Below are 21,280 nucleotides of genomic sequence, written 5' to 3'. Positions count from 1 at the left end.
CGGAGGTTCAAATCTCCACTCTGCCATGGAAGCTGGCTGGGTGACTTTGGGCCAGCCACACACTCTCAGCTGAACCTACCTCACAGGGTTGTTGTGAGGATAAAATGGAGGAGAGGAGAATGATTTAAGCCACCTTGAGCCCCCATTGGGCAGAAAGGCAGGGTATAAATGAAGTAAATAAATATGGCTGTGCAAGGGTGTATGTATGTGGTTTCTGCTGATTCCTAGGGTTGCCAGGTCCCCTCTGGCAACGGGCAGAGCTTTCTGTGGCTGGGGCCCTTCTACTGGCTGGAGATCAGTTGTAATATTGGGAGATCTCCAGCTAGTACCTGGAGGTTGGCAACCATAGTCTCCCATCAGCTGTTACATGGTAGTTGTAGCCAGGAGCTTTTAGGCTCCCATCCTTTTGACTCATCCAGCCTTATAGAGTCACATGGCCTCAGAAACAGCCAGAGTTCACAATCAACACGGAGGGATGGCAACAAATTGTTCCCACAATGAGTCAGCCACAGTGGCCTGCTTAAATAGCCCTGAAGAGGATCAGCTGATGCGCTTTACCCTGACTCAGCATCCTCTGCCTGGTGAAGCTCAGTAGCCTCATTACAGTCATCTGGGAGTGTCCTTTGCTGAGCTTGTAGTCTGGCACTTCTTCCCTGATCATGTAGCGGTGCCCTGAGTCTTTTGCGCCTCTGCTCCAGCAGCTCTGGAGGGCTTTCTGGTGGCACTTGAGGCTGACCTTCTGGCACAGATAAGTCCCCTGCACTGGGCGGCTGTGGACACGGGGAGGCCCCTTCTGCCTGTGGTTGTTCAGCCTGCTGTGGCTGCTCTGTTCTACTGCCTTCCTCTGCTTGGAGGTCCTCTTCGTCCGAGGAAGCCTCAGCTGGCTGGCTCATGACAGGGACTCTGGATGCAAGGGGAAGAGAAAAGGGGGAAGATGCATTCTCCTTCCCACAGTTCATAGAATCTGACCTCCCAACAATAAACGAAATACAGTAAACTGCAGAATATCATTGCAGCCCTTGGTTTCTTTTTCTTAGGCCATTTATGCTTGGGAGGTTTTGCCTTGGATTTGCCACTCCCTAGATGCACATTTTCCCCATACACATTCTCAAAACTCAAAATAAACCCCCATGCAGAGTTTTGAGAATTTGGATGGGGAAAATGTGCATCTAGAGAGCGGCACATCCAAGGCAAAACCTCCCATGCATAAATGGCCTTAGAGTGGAGAGGAAATCTAATAAAGATGAACATAGCCCATGAATGAGAGCTATCAAAGAAATGGACTGAAGATTGGGTGAAAGCAGGGGGAGAGAATCCAAAAAGATATGCAACAAGAAAAAACAACCAAAACTAAACAGAGGGAAGGATCTGAAAGCAGAGACAATATGGATTTATTCATATTTCTGTGGCAGACAGTATAAAATCTGCATTGGTTAAAGCAGACAGAGAGGTCAGTAGTGTCAGAAGAATTATTTCTGAAAGGAAACGGGAACAACGGGCATGGAGCAAGCAGAACAACGGCAGGCTTGATGCTCTTTAACATTACCAAATGTTTGGCCTTTGTCTAAAAGCCGTCTCTGGGCTTCTGAAATATGGCTACAGCCAGGATCCCTGCAAGTGAAAATGTGCTTCTGAAATCACTGGGAAGCCATTTGGTTTCGATTCAAAGCTGGGGACCAAATGATGGGAGACTTTTTGTAATGAGTTGGGTCTGGGTTCCTTGGACAAAATTGCTAGTGCAGTCATCTTGTTTGGGGTCTTCCTAGAGGCCCCTGGTTGGCCACTGTGTGAACAGACTGCAGGACTTGATGGGCCTTTGTCTGATCTATAGGGTTGCCAGCTCCCTCTTTGCACAATGCAGGAAGCTCACAACTACCTCCCCCCCACTCCCCCAGTGACCCCTAGAAGATGGCCAAGATGCCCTCCCTCTCATGAACTGCCCAATGTCACAGAATCATCATTGCTGACAGATGGCCATCTAGCCTCTGCTTAAAAACCTCCAGGGAAGGAGAGCTCACCACCTCCCAAGGAAGCCTGTTCCACTGAGGAACCGCTCTGTTAGAGAATTCTTCCTAATGTCTAGATGGAAACTCTTTTGATTTAATTTCATCCCGTTGGTTCTGGTCCGACCCTCTGGGGCAACAGAAAACAACTCAGCACCATCCTCTATCTGACAGCCCTTCAGGTACTTGAAGATGGTTATCATATCCCCTCTCAGTCTTCTCCTCTCCAGGCTAAACATACCCATGGTCCCATTAGGTCCCATAGAGGCTTACAATTCAAATCTGTAACAATTCCATAATGCGGATAATGGCAACAGCGATTGCCCGAGAAGCAACCTGCAGAACTCCGTCTGACTGATTTGCTTTTAAGGTCATTTCCAAAAGTTCACTTCACTGTAGGAAAAAAGTCATGTGATTAACCTTTGGCTCACTGTATGCAGTGATGGTGGGACATGTCCTCAAGGCACAGCTGAGGTGGTTTGCCATTGCCTGCCTTTGCATTAGCAACTCTGGACTTCCTGGGTGGTCTCCCTTCCAAGATCTGACGAGATCAGACTATCCTGGGCGGTCCAAAATGCATGCTGAGAGAAGATAGGAGAGGCTTGCCCTGATTAATACAGACACTCACCAGATGTGCCTCTCTTAGGAATTGCCCTTGTTTTCCTACGGACCTGACTTTAAGGGCTGTAACTCCGTGAACGTCTTTTTTTCTCACTGGAGGCTTTTTCCATTCATTTTGTAATTCACTGTGACAATACAGACAACATGATCAGGCAGGAAGCCACAGCTCTGAGTGGTCGTGGTCATAACCCATCACAAAGCTGGGTATGTATATCAGTTGTATTATCACTTGAGTGCTCACTCTGAACCAGATCTGAAGTCAAGCTGAACATAAGAACATAAGAAAGGCCCTGCTGGATCAGACCAAGGCCCATCAAGTCCAGCAGTCTTCTCACACAGTGGTGCTGTGGAACACAGGCAGGATGGTGCTGCTGCAGTTGTCTTGTTTGTGGCTTCCTGAAGGCACCTGGTTGGCCACTGTGTGAACAGACTGCTGGACTTGATGGGCCTGGGTCTGATCCAGCAGGGCCTTTCTTATGTTCTTATGTAACCTGGTGCCTCTAGGAAGCCCACAAACAAGACAACTGCAGCAGCGCCATCCTGCCTGTGTTCCACAGCACCCAAGATAATAGGCATACTCCTCTGATCCTGGAGAGAATAGGTATGCATCATGACTAGTATCCATTTTGACTAGTAGTCACGGATAGCCCTATCTATCCTCCATGAACATGTCCACTCTCCTCTTAAAGCTTTCCAAGTTGGCAGCCATCACCACATCCTGGGGCAGGGAGTTCAACAATTGAACTATGCTTTGTGTGAAGCTGTAAGATCATATCTACTGTACATGACCTTCCTGTCTCCAGTGGCAAGTATTCAACCACCTGTGGATTCTGCGGTGTGTAGGGTTGCCAGATCCAGGTTGGGAAACCTCTGGAGATTTGGGGATGGCGCCTGGGGAGGACAGGGACCTCAGTGGGGTATAATGCCAGAGAGTTCACTCTTCTCCAGGGGAATGGATCTCTGAGGTCCGGAGATGAGCTGTAATTCCAGGGGATCCCCAGGTCTCACCTGGAGGCTGGCATTCCTAGCAGAGTTGGGCTTTCTCACTGCTCCCCACTGTTGCTCCCCACTGATTCCTTGCCCCTAATTTTGTTCCTGGAGATCAGTGGGCCTCACAGGAACAGCATAGGGGGTAAATGGGGGTCTAAAGTGGGAGGGGCTCTGACTTGGAAAACCCCAAGCTAGCTTGATCTCGTCAGATCTCAGAAGATAAGCAGGGTCAGCCCTGGGTAGTATTTGGATGAGGGACCTCCAAGGAAGTCCAGGGTTGTGACAGTTGTGACATCGAGGCAGACAATGGCCAGCCACCTTGAAAACCCAACCAGGGGTTGCCATGTCAGCTGTGACTTGATGGCAAAAAGGGGGAGGGGGAATCAGTGGAAATCCATGCAGTTTCTTCCACAAGGAGAAATGCCATTTCACTTGAGGAACCGAATGACTGAATGGCCATTTATGCATGGCTGTTTCCTCATGGTCACCCTGCCGACTTCTTCAGGGCTTCGCTTTGATTAGGCTTGCATTTTCCAACCAACAGAGGTCACCTCGCTCTCCCCGCACATTTCTGCGCATTTCCCCTGTGTTTTCTGGATTTGTGTTTAGCCAGCGTCCAGAAACGTGGGGAAAATGTGCGGAAACGCGCGGGGAGAGCGAGGCGACCTCTGACGGTGGGAAAATGCAAGCATATTCAAAACAAAGCCCCAAAGTAGTCGGTGGGGTGACTGCGAGGAAACAGCCATGCACAAATGTCCTGAATACATGCTAACCATTGGATTTCATGTACCTTGCTACAGAAGACTGAGAAATATTACTGGGAAATAAGATGGCCAGTCAGAGAGGGGGGGGCACTAAGGTTTGAATGATTGTGCTTTGTTTCTGTGCTTGCTTTTTGTTCAGTTGGAAGGGGGGGAAATCAGGGGAAAGGCTGGCTGTACCACTCCTGCCCTATTCTGATTTTACCTACCCACTTCATGCAAATGGACAGATTCCATGCTGAGCTTCCCCCCACGAATTCGCCAGAAATTAGGGTGAGAGACCGAGGCACATCCCAGGTTGGTAGAATTTTGTATTTCAAGAGTTGGCAGCCTTTCCAGGCAGCAAAACGAAACAGACAAGGGTTCTCCTATGCAAGGAGGGGCAGTGGGTTTGCCTGACCACATTCCTACCCAGGAATGATTTGGACTGGCAGGGTCTCAAAAAATGATTACGGGGACAAGCGTCAGAAGGGTCATGGGTCAATACTGGAGACAACAGACTATACATCAAGGGAACTGGTTTGGAGATTGCCCATCGCTTGTTTCATTCACAGATAATTTGGGCCTATGCTATGTCCAATTTTTGTGGTGCTCAGTTTTCAATGGAAATGTTGCCGTTTCTTTGGACTTCTACCCCAACATTTTATGATTGGATCAGGGTAAGGGAGTGTCAACCCCTCAAGTTATGTTAGCAGTCGTGGTGCATTCCCCTGCCTCCCTGGTGCATTATTTTGCACTGTTTCACAAAGGGGTATGAAAAATTCCATGAAGGGGGCACGTTTTGCCAGGGGCAAAAAGGTTTCATAACAGCCCCACTTACAGTCTCTCCCCTTTTTTTTGTCTCCACCCCATAGCACTGTCTGACTTGTTTTTAATTTCCTCTGAGAAACGGTGGCTATGGGAAACCCAAGGCCAGACATGGTCTTCATAAACTTTCTTGCCTTTCAGCCTCAGCTAATTATCAGTTTAAAAGCAAATAAATTTCTGAAATGGTAGCTCCGTTATCTTTGGTAGGGTTAGGATGAAAAAAGATTGCTTTAGAAGAGCTTTTAGATACACCTTCTTTCCTTGAATGGGTGATGAATAGAAAACAGCATGCATGAGTCTGGGAGACCCCAAACTCCCAAGGAAAGTCCGCTTCCAAATCCTCATGTCATCATGCAACGAACTCAAGGACTTTGTAATGTGTAAACAGTAGCAAGTCTGAGGGGGCAAATCAGCAAATATAAATCTGGGCTTCTTTCGTCCATAGTTCTGCAACAGCAACAACCCTTTGGGGTGGAAGAAAGAGGCATAGTAACCTGTTCATAAATTGGCAATGAAGAAACTTCACAGTTCATCACTGTCATCTTAACTTTGAACACATAAGAACACATGAAGCAGCCTTATACCGAATCAGACCCTCAGTCCATCAAAGTCAATCTTATCTACTCAGACCGGCAGCAGCTCTCCAGGGTCTCAGGCAGGGGTCTTTCACATCACCTACTTGCCTAGTCCCTTTAACTGGAGATGCCGGGGATTGAACATGGGACCTTCTGCATGTCGAGCAGATGCTCTACAAACTGAACCACAGCCCCTCCCCTAAACTTTATTTTAGAATATGCACAATCAACAGCCTCTCTAGGGGGGAAAAAGGAGAATGAGAGATGAGAACTGGAGAAATCAGTAAACATTTTTAGGAACCTGTGGGAATATGAGAGCTTGTTAATATCCTGAGGACTGCATTCAGGAAGCACACTTCCCTCTTCAACATCCAAAACAGGCATTGTGTCGAAAGAGCCAACACACACCACAGACCACCTAATCGGAGAAACCTCTGAGCCAGAATAGGGACCCACAACAAAGATTCCCCATCTGCTCCCTATCTAAGACACAAAGAGACAAGCTGGCTCACATATGGATATCTGTCCCATTCAGCATATGGGCCTATGCATATTCGGTTTCTAGCATTGGTATCTGGAGATGCTAAATGAGCAAAACTGCATGTTTATGTCATGACTGGGTAGTGGGGAATGAGCCCCTGAGACTGAAAGAGACATTTACATATCCCCTATCCATTCCCATACATCGAAAATAGTCCCCATTGTTGCATACTGGGAGATTTTTCTTTTCTTTTGTTTTTGCGGTGAAGAGATACAAAGGATGATACAATTAAGAAAGAGTTAATGTTTGGAGGAGTTGCCGTCTGTCTCCTGGTGGAGTCTGATAAAAAAAGATAAAAGAATGGTTGTCAAGATGGCTGCTGGAATTGTTATAGCTGGCATAACATTTTTCTCTTTCTCTGTGACCCCTTTAGGAGTCTAAAGATCAGTAGTAATTCTGGGAGATTTTCAGCTCCCACTTGGATGTTGGATACTAGGGCTGTGTATATCAATATCCCGAAGCAAAAATAAACCCGGAAAAGCCATTTTGGCTTTTTTGGGGTTTTATTTTTGGCCAAATTTCAAAACTGGGAATCCAGCCTGAACCGGATAGCTGATAGTCGATTTCAGCTTTCCCAAGGCTTTTACTTATGGGAATTTTTTTTGGGAGGAGCTCTTGAGGGGGTGCTTTTTAAGGTGGACTCACCAAATTTGGAGTGTAGCTGCGAGGGACTCTCCTGGCATGAAAACCAAAGTTTGGTAAAGCTTGGGTCAGGGGGTCCAAATTTATGGGCCCCTGAAGGGGTCACCCCCATTCTCCATAGGAAACTATTGTAAACTTAAGGAGAATGGGAATGACCCCTTTGGAGGCCCATACAATTGGACCCCTAACCCAAACTTTACCAAACTATGGTGTCTGTCTCAGCTACCCTGCAAATTTGGTGACTCTACTTCAAAAAATGCTCTCCTTCCGAGCCTCAGGGAAAAATCTCCACAGGATATAATGAACCAGAATATTTTCAGGAAAACTGGGAAAAAACCGAAATACCCATTTATTGGTATGGGTTTTCGGCTTATTTTGGTCCCCCCCCCCAAAAAAAATCAGAACCAATAAATCCAAACCCGAACATTTACCAGGAGAAAAAAGTACAGCCCTATTGGCAACCTTCTTCTGGATCCTATCTATGATCTTGATTTCAGTTAACACCTTGTTGCCGCAGTCTTTAAACAGAACATTAATGGTGCGTTATTCTTAATACTAAAGTCTCTTTGATATCCTGAGCTGTAATTAGTTGAAGTTACTGTGCTAGTACAAATTTAGTCTTAACTCTATTAAACTGTGGGTAAAATTATGTGCATCATTTATAATGAGTTTGGGGAGGTGGCCATTTTCTCCAAGGGAACTGATCTCTGTAGTCTGGAGATGAGTTGTAATTTTGAGAGATCTCCACATTCCACTTGGAGGTTGGCAAGCCTAGTTGTAATTGTGAAAGCGCTCCAAGGCCAACTGGAGGTTGGCAACCCCACTACTCAACTCTTCTTACAGTCAGCTGTGAGCAGGGGTGGAACCCAGAATAGGCCCAAGTGATAGATTGCAGAATTAGGGGCTCGGCAAGTATTGTTAGTCCTTGCTTTGTGCTTGTGGTATGTTGTACGAAATGTTTGATACGGTCCCAGACCAACAATAAAAAACTTTTACATAATAGAAACTGTAGCTATATACATCAATACATCAATAAATATATAATCAAACATTCGTAGGGGAACTATTAAAAACATAAGCGTAACTAGAACACAATTAAAACTCATTCGTTGGGTTCGACCCATGCTCGTCTAGCCTTCATGATTCGCCATCCAAATTTGGCCATTTTAAAAGTTAGCTCAGAGTCTTTAACTGAGAGCAAGTTAGAAAGGCAAGTCGCTCTAGTGCTCCCTGAGTGGTCAGCTATTACAAGGGAAATGTCTTCTCTTATTTTATTATAAATTTTGCAGTCATAAATGGCATGTTCATGGGTCTCTATGCTCCCATCAGAACAAGGGCATAGACGTTAGTGGTATGTTGTATTGACGTGCATGATGAGATATGAAGAATAGTGGCCACATATCTGTGGGTCCTTCTTCTGAAGTCAAAATTCAGCTTCTGGCTGGGGGTGGGTGGTTATATCTGTCACTTCCCCTCCCCCAATTCTCACTTCAGAGTCTTTAATTAATATACAGTTGAAAGGTCTTTGGTGTATTGGAAATCATTCTGCATGCTACGAAACCCGACAAAAATTAATGCTCAAAATGGGTATATGTGAAAGGAAATGATAATAAACCAGCTGTTTGGATATGCATTCTTTAAAAAGCTCTTTGCCCCTTTCCAAAAACAAATATAAGTCCTGGAACATTTGGAGCAATAATAAAAGAGCTAGCAATGTGTAGTCACCAAGTTCAAATCCTCACTCTCTTGCCCAGGAAAGCTTGCTGGTTCTTCGGTTGCTAGGGTTGCCAACCTCCAGGTACTAGCTGGAGATCTGCTATTAGAACTGATCTCCAGCTGATAGAGATCAGTTCGCCTGGAGAAAATGGCCACTTTGGCAATTGGACTCTATGGCATTGTAGACCCTCCCCTCCCCAAACCCCGCCCTCCTCTGGTTCCACGCCAAAAACCTCCCGCTGGCGGTGAAGAGGGACCTGGCAGCCCTATTAGTTGCTCAGATGATCCATCTTAGGAGCACGGCCTTGGCTAAGTTCCCCTCGGGCCCACTTAGCATTCTTTTTCACAAAGAGGGCTGAAACAACCACATTCAAACTAAGGAGCATCTCATTAACACCAAAGTCCATGAAGTGCAAAGGACAAGGGTCAACCTGAATTACAGTAAATCGGCCCGTTTAAAATGGGAGGTTAAGTTCTAAGGATGAACATCATCATTTAGTTTTGTTAAAAGATTCCCCCCCCCCTGTTTGTTTAATGGGTGGTTTTTTAAAAAAAATATCCAGGAACTGGGCCACCATCCCATGTTTCCTGGCTGTCATTATTTTTTTCCATGTAAGTGCATCCTAGAACTACTGCTGATGTAGTGTTTTGCATTCATGAGGAAGAGTTGAGACGACAGCCACGGAGGGGGAATTTCGGATACTTTAAAAGGGCAGCGTGGCCAGTTATTGCTGACAGCTATGTTTTTTTAATTACTACTTTTTTTTTTTTTTTTTACTCAGCAACTATTTGTGTTGACAATATTTAGTAAATGTCAGGACCGAGGCAAAATGTGTCTCCCTCTTAATGAAAACTCCCATCTCCACACACACAAAAGCTCCTGCTTTAGTGAGCTACTCTAAAGCGTGGGCCGTGGCATAGAAGGAAGGGTGAACCATGTGCGCAGTCCTTTCCCCTGTGGGATGTATCTGGGCTCTCACAAACAAGTCTGCACCACAAGGTCTCAGCAACTTAATGTCAACTTCTGTATCCCACCATTTTAGATTTCTTCTACACAGAGAGAGGATACTCTATGCCCCCCTCTGTTGTACCTACAAACTACACTTCTGACTTATTCTCTACATTACTCTCTCTCTAGTCAATGGATTGCCCTGACCTGGATGGCCCAGGCTTGGGTTGCCAACTTCTAGGTACTAGCTGGAGATCTCCTGCTATTACAACTGATCTCCAATCAATAGAGATCAGTTCCCCTGGAGAAAAGGGCTGCTTTGGCAATCGGACTCTGTGGCCTTGAAGTCCCTCCCTCCCCAAACCCCGCCCTCCTCAGACTCCACCCCAAAAACCTCCCGCTGGTGGCGAAGAGAGGCCAGGCAAACCTACCTGGGCTAGACCAGGCTTGTCAGATCTCGGAAGCTAAGCAGGGTCGGCCCTGGTTAGTATCTGGATGGGAGACCACCAAGGAAGTCCAGGCTTACTAAGCAGAGGCAGGTAATGGCAAACTACCTCAGTATGTATTTTGCCTTGATCTGGATGGCCCAGTCTAGCCTGATCTTGTCAGGTAAGCAGGGTTGGCCCCAGTAAGTGTTTGGATTGAAGGTGACCATGGCATTCCAGGCAGAAAATGGCAAACCATCTCTGATTGTCTGCCCTGAGCTGCATGGGCCAGGCTAGCCCAATCCGTTCAGATCTCAGAAACTAAGTAGAGTCAGCCCTGGTTAATATTTGGATGCATGACCACCAAGGAATTCCAGGGTCGCTATGCAGAGGCAGGCAATGGCCAACCACCTCTGTTCGTCTCTAGCCTTGAAAACCCGTCAGGGTTACCATAAGTCAGCTGTGACTAGACGGCACTCTCCACCACCAGTCAAGGGGTTGGGTCCACTGCAAAAATTCTGCTAACCGAAGGGGAGAGGTGACCTTCACAGATTCTAACCTCCCATGTCAGACTTTCATCTCCCCCACACTAGGCCTACCCTGTACCGAGGAGTAGTGTTGGGGGGGGGAGTACTTTCTGCTGCTGCAGGGAGAGGTGAGAAAGTACCATCCCACTGACTGAAATCCCTTTTGCTGCAGATGTTTTCCACAGGATCCAACTCGCTAAGATGGCTGCACCTGGAGTACAGTGTGCAGTTCTGGAGGCCTCATTTCAAAAAGGATCCAGTGGTTCCCAACCTTTTTTTGACCAGGGACCACTAGGACTTTTTTGTTCGGTGCAGGGACCCCAAGGTTCAAAATAAAAATTCTGAGAATTTGAAAATAAACTTTAATCATAACTGTTAGTTAAACATTAAACTTAGAATAATATTTGAATATATATTTTTATAATAGAGAACTTTTAATTGAAAATATTAATTTATTATGGGTTTATAACTTTGTTTCGCGGACCTTAATTTAGTTCTTGTGGACCCCTGGGGGTCCACGGACCCCCTGTTGGGAACCAGTGATGTAGACAGAATGGAGTGGGTGCAGAGGAGATCAATGAGGATGATCAGGGGCCTGGAGACCCAGCCCTGCGAGGAAAGGCTGAGGGAGTGGGGAATGTTCAGTCTGGAGAAGAGGAGGTTGAGGGGGGACAGGACTGCTCTCTTGAAGTATTTGAAGGGCTGTCACTTAGAGGAGGGCAGGGAGCTGTTCCTGTTGGCAGCAGAGGAGAGGACTCATAATAATGGGTTCAAATTACAGGCAGAGAGGGACCAGCTGGATATCAGGAATTTCTTTTTACAGTAAGAGTTGTTCGACAGTGGAATCAGCTACCTAGGGAGGTGATGAGCTCCTCCTCACTGGCAGTCTTTAAGTAGAGGCTGGACAAACACTTGTCAGGGATGCTCTCTAGGCTGATCCTGCATTGAGCAGGGGGTTGGACTAGATGGCCTGTATGGCCCCTTCCAACTCTATGATTCCATGATGAACTTGATGCTGGTGAGGCAATGTACCATAGGCAATGCATTTGCATTGCTTCTTATTCAGGATGGTCTGCTAACTGTGCAAAGGAGGTTCCCGCATGACTACCCATGAAGCTGCCTTATACAGAATCAGACCATTGATCCATCACTGTTCGTATTATCTTTTCCTCACACTGGAAGCGGCTTTCCAAAGGCTCAGGCAGATGTCTTTCACATCACCTACTACCTGATCCATTTACTTAGAGATGCCGGGGATTGAGCGCTACATTTCTCTAGATGTGTGTATGTGTTTTCCTTTTGAATGGGATGCCTCTGTACATCTAACCTGGGAGCTTCTTTCTGATTCTTCCTTCTGTTCCTGTGGCCTTGGTTTCCCCCCCCCCCACTCTCTCTCTCCTCATGGACCTGCAAAGAGCCAGATGCATCAATAGGTCTCTCCTGTAGAAGCCATGCTGTCCTACCTGCATATATGTGCTACTGGATTAGCTGGTCACTTGTGACAGGGAACAGGATTCTTTAGATTAGGCTTCTTCTCTCCTTTTGTCTGCATCAGTAAATGCAAGCATTACCTTTTTTGCAATGTATTTGCTCAGAGTTGATTTGCTGTATGTAATACCACACCTCTACGACTGTGCAGCTTTGCTGTATTAACTAATACATACCCCCAATACTTAGAGTTGCCAACCTCCAGGTACTAGCTGGAGACGTCCTGCTATTACAACTGATCTCCAGTCAATAGAGATCAGATCACCTGGAGAAAATGGCCACTTTGGCAATTGGACGTTGGCAATTGGACTCTTTGGCAAATGGCATTTGAAATCCCTCCCCTCCCCAAACCTCACCCTCCTCAGGCTCCGCCCCAAAAACTTCCCACCTGTGGCAAAGAAAGACCTGACAACCCCACCAATACTGAATTTAGGGCCTACAGGGCCCCTTCCAACTCAAGGCCTCTGTGACAGTGAAAGAAGCATTTTGTTTCTCCTCTGAATTCTGCCACAGTCCATGAGGTCCTAGTAGCGGCTGGTTGACCTCCAGCTGCTCTTCCAGGCTAGTTTGCAATTCAGCACAAGCCAACTTCAGAGGCTAAACAAGGCTGTTGCCAGAGGCCAGCCAAAACCCAAACCGAGGCCTATGTGGCCACTGCCAACATCTACATTCCAGTGTCAAAAATCGTCATCATGTAGCTGCCTTGTTTGCTCCCCGGGTACCCACATCCGTCGGTTCTCCAGCCAAAGCAACTGGAGGCCATTATGTTTGACTCCGATTACGAGTCAGAAATGGGATCCTCGTAACTCTTTCTCCCCCAAAACCACTGTCGTTGTGCTGTTTTGAAAGGCAAAAGTTACACGAAGCCAGAACAGTCTGTAAATTACTTGGAAACAGAGACATGGTTGACTGCTATGTCATTGGTCAACCTGTAGTGCCATTCGGTAGAGCTGAACCATTTGGGTAACATAAACATTGCAGCAAGATCCCCTTATATAAGGGGATTTCCTCTTCCCTTCCTCATTTGAAGAAGAAGAAGAGTTGGTTTTTATACCCTGATTTTCTTTACCTTTTTAAGGAGACTTAGACAAGTTTACAATTGCCTGACCCATACAGGTTAAACTCAAAGGCAAAATAGTTACCCTCCCCTCAAAACAATCTTTTTAGTATGAAAATATCTGAGCCACAAAGATGATATAATACTTTGGACTACCACAGCTTATGTTAATAGATATTTGTGAGCTTTGGAACCTACAAATGTTATTGAAAAATAAATAGGAGCCTTTTGGCACCTCGGTTGGGAAAGGGCGGGACAGAAATAATAATAATAATAATAATAATAATAATAATAATAATAATAATAATAATAAATGTATATAATATCAGCTTTCTTGAACTACAGCCTGCAAAAAGCTTATGCTTTTCTATGGAGAAGGGGGTGACCGCTTCAGGGGCCCATAAAATTGGACTCCCTGACCCAAATTTTTACCAAACTTTAGGATTTATGCAAGGAGAGTCCCTTGCAGCTACCCTGAAAATTTGGTAACTCTACCTCTAAAAGTGCCCCCACAGGAGCTTAAAAAAAAAACTCCCATAGAGAAAAGTCGAAGGTTGAATAATCCAAATACCTATTCGGCTGATTCGGCAATCAGCTATTCGGCCCCAAATAAACCTGGAAAAAGCTGAAATGCCTTTTTTCGGGTTTATTTTCGGGTCGGTAAACCCGGTTTGCACAGCCCTAATCTGTACATCAGTGGTATTTCTAAACCTCTGTCACCACAAGAGATGCTCTCAAATCTGTCGATGGAAGCATACCAGACAATTTGTTTTGCCTGACGGGTATCAAGTATGATGTAAGTTTCCATCAGAGAGCTGCTGTTCTCTGTGGAGAACATTTCTCATACCAAAGACGTGAAGTATTCGTTGTCTGTTATAAAGGGTGACATTATACTTGAAATGGGTCCTGCATAACCAGCATTCTGGAGTGCTTAAATAAATGAGATTTTAAAAGCACCTTTGGAGGTTCATCTTGCCATTTGTCAAGTTATCCCAACAGCAGCTTCATCAAATAGGTGGGGCTGAGAGTTATTTGGGGTGGGGGGGATGTAGGGTTATCAATAGGGTTGCCAACTCCAGGTACTAGCTGGAGATCTCTTGCAATCCAACTGATCTCCAGCCAATAGATATCAGTTCACCTGGAGAAAATGGCTGCTTTGGTCATTGGACTCTATGGCATTGAAGTCCATCCCCTCTCCAAACCCTGCACTCCTCAGGCTCCACCCCAAAAACCTCCTGCCGGTGGTGAAGAGGGATCTGGCAACCCTAAGCATTGCTGTTTGCAATGGGGTCTTCCCCACATTTTAGGGCTTTTAAACATCTAAAGACCTTTCCCCTAGGGTTGCTAACTTCCAGGTACCTGGCAACCCTTGCAATGATAAAATCACATTTTAACACCAATGAAATCCACCCCCCCCCAAAAAAACCACATCATTAAAACTATTAGAAATAGAGTTAAAATACATACAAAACATTAAAAAATAAACTAAAACATTGGTTATGTGCCCGAATAGCTGAAATATGGAGGTATCGGATCATTGGGTACAAAGTATTTCAGAAAGTGCTCAAGGCAACGCTTAGGTAGCATTTTTGACCTGACCTTAGCGGGGGAGGGGGACTTACAAACCAAATCAACATCCTGCTTGTAGCCCAACAGATTCATTGGCAATAGCTATTTTACAGATCACTGGCTCCCCATTTCTGGATCCCGGCTGAGGAGCGCTGCTGTCAGATTCAGGAAATGTTTCCATTGATTGACCAAGCTTTGACATTCTCACAGCACAGCAGCCCCTATAACTTTTTTTTTTGTCTTGCTAACCTTTAAATAAACTATTCATGTTTTCTTGTCCGAACAATGACCTCATTGTTTAGGCTAAAGTACAGTGCAGGGCCAGCTATGTTAGGAAATGAATGAATTGTGGGGCTGTCAGTGGCTATTTTGGTCCACACCTACCTTATCTAGGAATCCGTTCCGAGTGTTTGACTTTAAAGAAAATAGATTGCAAGTGACAACTTTCTAAATCAACTTGCTAGACCATAGAAAACGGCTGTTTTTCCAACACTGGGCATCCAATTGTAGGGAAAATTTGGAAGACATCAACTCCTGTTTGCAAGCAGAATTGCACTGTGATACTAAGGAGCTTGAGACATTAGAATATCATAGTTAAAACTGAAGAGTACAGTGGTACAGGAACCGTATCACAGTCACTTCTGCAGAATAACTGCCACCCTTTCATCGAGTCAAAGAAAGACATGGAAAGCCCTATAAAAACACATTAGGAGTTTGATTGTATCGGAAACTTTCCATTAACTTTGTCAGTAAACGGGACCCATCAAATTTTGAACTGGATCGTCTGGAAAAGTTTATGTTTCAGGAATTCACTTTCCAGGAACCGTTTTCTGGGGGTCAGTTATTTCAAACCGAAAGGAAAATTTAAAGAGGTGACAGTTTATATAGAACCATTTTTGGTTATCTTAACCTGTTACTGTGATGTGATACAGCTTGTTTCAAACACCAAGTTGGTAATCCCACCAAGTTGTAGCCCAACAGATTAATTGACAATAGCTATTTTACAGATCACTGACTCCCCCATTCTGGATCCTGGCTGAGGAGCGCTACTATCAGATTCAGGAAATCCTGTTGGGATTAGAGGATGGAAGTGTCCGAGTTATCCAGTTTGGTACTCGTGGGTTCCCTTATGCTAACAGTCCAATAACATTTTGATCTGTTTTATATCAAATTTTGCATCTCTTACCAAAGTTGATTCCAGTCTGTCCAGAATCCATTTGATATAGCAGACTCTTCCGATGTTTAATGGCCCATGGCATCCGTAACGTGGAATTTTAGGACACAATTGAAGTCCAAAGCACATATCTCGATACAATCCAAGCTCACACAACAGGGCTCTTATTTGATGGTAATGGCATGCCTGATAAGGGCACTTTTTAAAAGATTGTCAAAGACAATCGAGAGTGACAATTGCTGAGGGATTAGAATATAGGATCATATCAAAGGCCAAGCCAGAGGTGCAGAAGTAACAGGACAATCCTAAAAAGAGCTATGCCCTCCTAAATCAACTGACTTCATTAGATTTCTCAGGCTGTAACTCTGGTTAGGATATTCTCTCTTAGAGATGGTGTATTTACAGGAAAAAAGATTCCAAGGGAATATATGTTGCAATGGACTGGGAATAGGGAATTTTTTGTTTCGTTTTTAATTTTTATTTGAAATCTCTATCTCTTCATTCATTTTGTTATTAACCAGAACGTTTTATTTTTGTTTCCTTTGGTCTCAGTGTGAAACACATTTCCAACTGTAAAGATGTTCAATTTGCATCACCTTTTTAGGGATCATACTCCTGACCCAAGGGATCATCATGGCTGAATTTCAGATAGGTGGTACAAGATTACAGTTTTATAGGCCATTAAAGGCAAAACACAACACAAGGAAACACTGTAAACAAGCCCAAATTGGTTCAGTCCTTGTTGTTCTCATTTGATTTCTTTCTAATTTCAAGGCTGTTGATGATACTAAACTGGGTGGGTTAGTTAATTTCTTGGAGGATAGAAATAGGATGCTGCTAGCCTTGGATAGGATGGAGGATTGGGCCCAGGCAAATAAAATGAAATTTAATAGGTAGGGTTCCCATATGCCCAGTTATGGTGGGCAATTGCCCAGCAATTAGCTGGGCTGCCCACTGCCCCACAACGGGTAGAAGCAGGCCAGCTGAGGGAGGGGTGGCAATCCATGCAAGGCATGTGCGGTGTTATGATATCACTTCTGGGTTTACCCCAGAAGTGCGGGCATCATGATGGGGATGCTCTAGCACTCCCCCACCAACTCTATGGTTTCCGTAGAGTTTTTGGAGGGATGTGCTAGAGCATCTTGTGTGATGGTGGTGCCGTCCCTATCCCCACAAAGTTCCCGCCAATTGCATGGGGGGTATCTGGCAACCCTATTAATAGGGACAAGGGTAAACTGTTGGAATTGGGTAATAAAAATAATTACATATATGTGGGTGAAACCTGGCTGGGTAGTACCATCTGTGAAAAGAATTGGGGAGGGGGTCCTGTGGACCATAAGCTTATTATGAGCCAGCAGTGTGCTGTGATGGTAAAAAGGACTAAAGCGATTTTAGGTTGCAATAGCAGAATTGTAGCATTGTGGTCATGCAAGGTATTGGTACCGCTGTATTCTGCTTTGGTTGTACCCCACCTGGGGTACTATGTACTGTATACTTTTGAGCACCACAGTTTAGGAAGGATGTCTATAAGCTACATAGAGTCCAGCATAAGGCAATGAAGCTAGTGAGGGGTTTGCAGACCAGGTCCTAGGAGGAGATGTTGAAGGAGCTGAAGATCTATATGTTGGAGAGGAGATGCTTACGAGGTGATAGGCTTGCCCCCAACCAATACCTAAAGGATGGATGGGTCAGATCTGTTTTCAGTTATGTTGAATGACAGGACTTGGACTCAGGGATATAATCTTGAGCAGAGGAGGTTTGATATAAATTTGAGGAACATCCTGACCACGAGGCGTGCTCAACAATGGAACAGTCTCCCTGGTGAGGTGGTGGATTCTCCATCGCTGGGGTTTTCAAGTCTCAACCGGATACCTATTTGTAGTCCCTGAGTTGGCCGTTGGTTGGACTAGACGACCCTGGTGGTCCCTTCCAACTCTGAGATTAAATAAAATGAATAAATAATTTAAAGTTCATGTTTCCATTTGATTATGAGTTTGGGGATACTGGGGTCTTGATGGAAGGCTAGAAGGCATCACTAAAATATTTTAGATGTAGGTGAATTTACATCTAATAAGAGGCTTTCTTGGCTTTGATTGTTTTTTAAAACATCACTGGAAATCTGATTGTGTACAGCCAACACATCTGGTTTTAGGCCAAAAACCCATCTTCCTGTATAGTGGAATCTTGCACATAAACCCTCCTCAGGTCCCCAATAATAATATAAAAAATGTTCTATGGTTCTGATATACTTGTCATGTAAAATAAATATTCGGTTTCCTGTGCTCAGTTCCTCCGCTTGGCTTCTGCCGGTGACCTTAATAAGAGCCGTATTTCATTTCTCTAAATTCGACAAGGCCAAAGGTGGTCCTTCTGTCAGAGGCCCGCATCAAAAGCAAGGGGGCACCCCAGAGTCCAGAAAACAGTGTCATGTTTCTGAAGATTTGCCCGATCACATTCTGTAAATCTCCATTAGAGGAGCCAGAGTTTGTTTCCCTCTATGCCAAGCCTGGGAAAGCAGTGAGATTCTTGGACAGCTGTGAATCCTCTCAGGGATGGAGAGCTTTTTTGAATCTGCAGACAAAAAAGATATAGGGGTCCAGATGTTCCCAGTGTGATTGCCAGTCTCTGTTTTCCTTCATTCGGCATGCCCATGCATAGTCTGGAGGATGGACGGACCATGCACTGATTTTTAAAGTTATATACATAACAACAACATAAGAAGAATCCTGCTGAATCAAACCAGTGGTCCACCTAGTTCAGCGTCAAGTTTCACACAGTAGCCAACCAGTTCATCTGGAGTTAGGGTTGCCAAGTCCCTCTTATCCACTGGTGGGAGGTTTTTAGGGCAGAGACTGAGGAGAGCGGGGTTTGAGGAGGGGAGGGACTTCAGTGCCATAGAGTCCAATGGCCAAAGCAGCCATTTTCGCCAGTTGAACTGATCTCTATCGGCTGGAGATCAGTTGTAATAACAGGAGATCTCCAGATAGTACCTATTGGCAACCCTAATAAGACTGCCCCTTCTCAGTACAGACTGTATTAATGTGTTTAGAAGACAAAACAAACTGCTCACAAAGCCGCATGGAATGTTTTGGTAGAATTTAAGCTTATTCACATCCAGTTAACCAGTAAACTATAATTATCTACACAGATTCACCTGATTTATATCAACTTTTACATCTCGTTTTCAAACCAAAGCTGAATATGATTAATGGGTATAATCACAGCGGGAAGAAAACCGCCATCACTTTGCTGACAGTGGTTTGGCTTTATGGGAGCAGATGGCAAATTTTAAGAAAGGGGAATTCTTTTTTTTCTTTTTTTTTAGAGCACTGAGAGGACCAAAAAGTAATTAAACTATGGAAACTAATGTTTGCGATGGCCAGTCTTGGAGGATTGCTGCCTTTTTCTAAAAGGCTACTTTGCCTGTAATGGCGATATGGATTTACACCCCAGCTTTCCTTTTGGCTCAAGTTTGAACACATGAACACATGAAGCTGCCTCATACTGAATCAGACCCCTAGTCCATCAAGGTCAGGATTGTCTTCTCAGACTGGCAGCGGCTCTCCAGGGTCTCAGGCAGAGGTCTTTCACATCACCTACTTGCCAGTCCCTTTAACTGGAGATGCCAGGGATTGAACTTGGAACCTTCTGCATGCCAAGCAGATGCTCTGCCACTGAGCCACAGCCCTCCTCCAGTTTAAGGAGCCTTCCTCCAAATATTTGAAGGGCTGTCACTTAGAAGAGGGCAGGGAGCTGTTCCTGTTGACAGCAGAGGATAGGACTCGCAATAATGGGTTTAAATTGTTCTGGCTGGATATTAATTTAAAAATATAGTAAGAGTTGTTCGGCAGTGAAATCAGCTGCCTAGGGAGATGATGAGCTCCCTCTTACTGGCAGTCTTCAAGCAGCTGCTGGACAAATACTTGTCAGGGATGCTCTAGGCTGATCCTGTATTAAGCAGGGGATTGGACTAGATGGCCTCTATGGCCTCTTTCAATACTATGATTCTGTGATTTTATGAGGAAGTCTCAAATGAACACATGAAGCTGCATTATACTGAATCAGACCCTCGGTCCATCAAAGTCAGTCTTGTCTACTCAGACCGACAGAGGCTCTCCAGGGTCTCATGCAGAGGTCTTTCATGTCACCTACTTGCCTGGTTACTTTAGCTGGAGATGCTGGGGCTTGAACCTGGAACCTTCTGCATATCAAGCAGATGCTCTTCCTCTGAGCCACAGCCCCTCCTTAGGCTGAAGGCCTTGGGAGATGGTTGGATCCACCCCACTTTTGCTACAACATTCTCTGATGCTAGAAGCACGTTTCATATCATGCTGAAAAACTTGATTTGTGTTTTTGCAAACAAGGTGATCTGCCAATGTAGTGATGTGCATGATCCCACCCTAAACACCTCCTGCCGGTGGTGAAGAGGGATCTGGTAACCCTAGTTGCCAACCTCCCGGTACTAGCTGGAGATCTCCCGCTATTACAACTGATCTCCACCTGAGAGAGATCAGTTCACCTGGAGAAAATGGCCACTTTGGCAATTGGACTCCACGGCATTATACCCCACTGCAGCCCCTGCCCTCCCCAAAGCCCACCCTCCTCAGGCTCCGCCCCAAAAATCTCCAGCTATTTCCCAACCCAGAGCTGGCAACCCTACATCATAGGGGCTCTGGTTGAAGCCCAGAGCGACTGGCAGAGCTTCAGTGGGTCATCTGACTCCTTCTGCGAGCGCGGGCAAATTCTCCTGACCTCACCTTTTCTCTGATTTGCTTTCCAGCAGGGAAGTGTATCAGATACGTAACCTCCGGGCATCCTGGTCTGGTGCCGGCATAGTTGTCAGATCTAAAGGTTTCCAACTGTTCCTGAATGTCAGAATATATACTTTTTTTTTCCATTTTAATTCAGAGTGTGTTTTTGAATTTCTGCCACTCAGGCAAGAAGTCAGTTACTGAAGTTCTGACTGCACATTGCTGCCAGCCCTTGAAAAAGAGATATTGTTTGGGGAATCCATGTGGCAGACAATTAGGAAACTGCATGAAAATAAAGGGGACGGGTTTTGTATGTTCTTTGTTTCAACTGCATTCCATTCAGTCATCTCTTCTTCTCTCCAGGATCAGAGGAGCATGCCTATTATATTAGGTGCTGTGGAACACAGGCAGGATGGTGCTGCTGCAGTCGTCTTGTTTGTGGGCTTCCTGGAGGCACCTGGTTGGCCGCTGTGTGGACAGATTGCTGGACTTAATGGGCCTGGGTCTGATCCAGCAGGGCCTTTCTTATGTTCTTACGTCCCTGTCGAGAGATCAGCACTGTACTTGTTTCAGATTGCTCTCTTCTAGCAAAGAGGTTATGGTCCAGCTAAGCCAGCGTCAACCACCAAGGGTGTTTCCTTCTGAGTAAGGTTGCCAGTACAGCTTGGGAAATTCCTGGAGATT

This window comes from Euleptes europaea, chromosome 10 (genome assembly GCF_029931775.1).
Source record: "Euleptes europaea isolate rEulEur1 chromosome 10, rEulEur1.hap1, whole genome shotgun sequence".
NCBI lineage: Eukaryota > Metazoa > Chordata > Lepidosauria > Squamata > Sphaerodactylidae > Euleptes > Euleptes europaea.
This window is presented reverse-complemented; position numbering follows the sequence as displayed.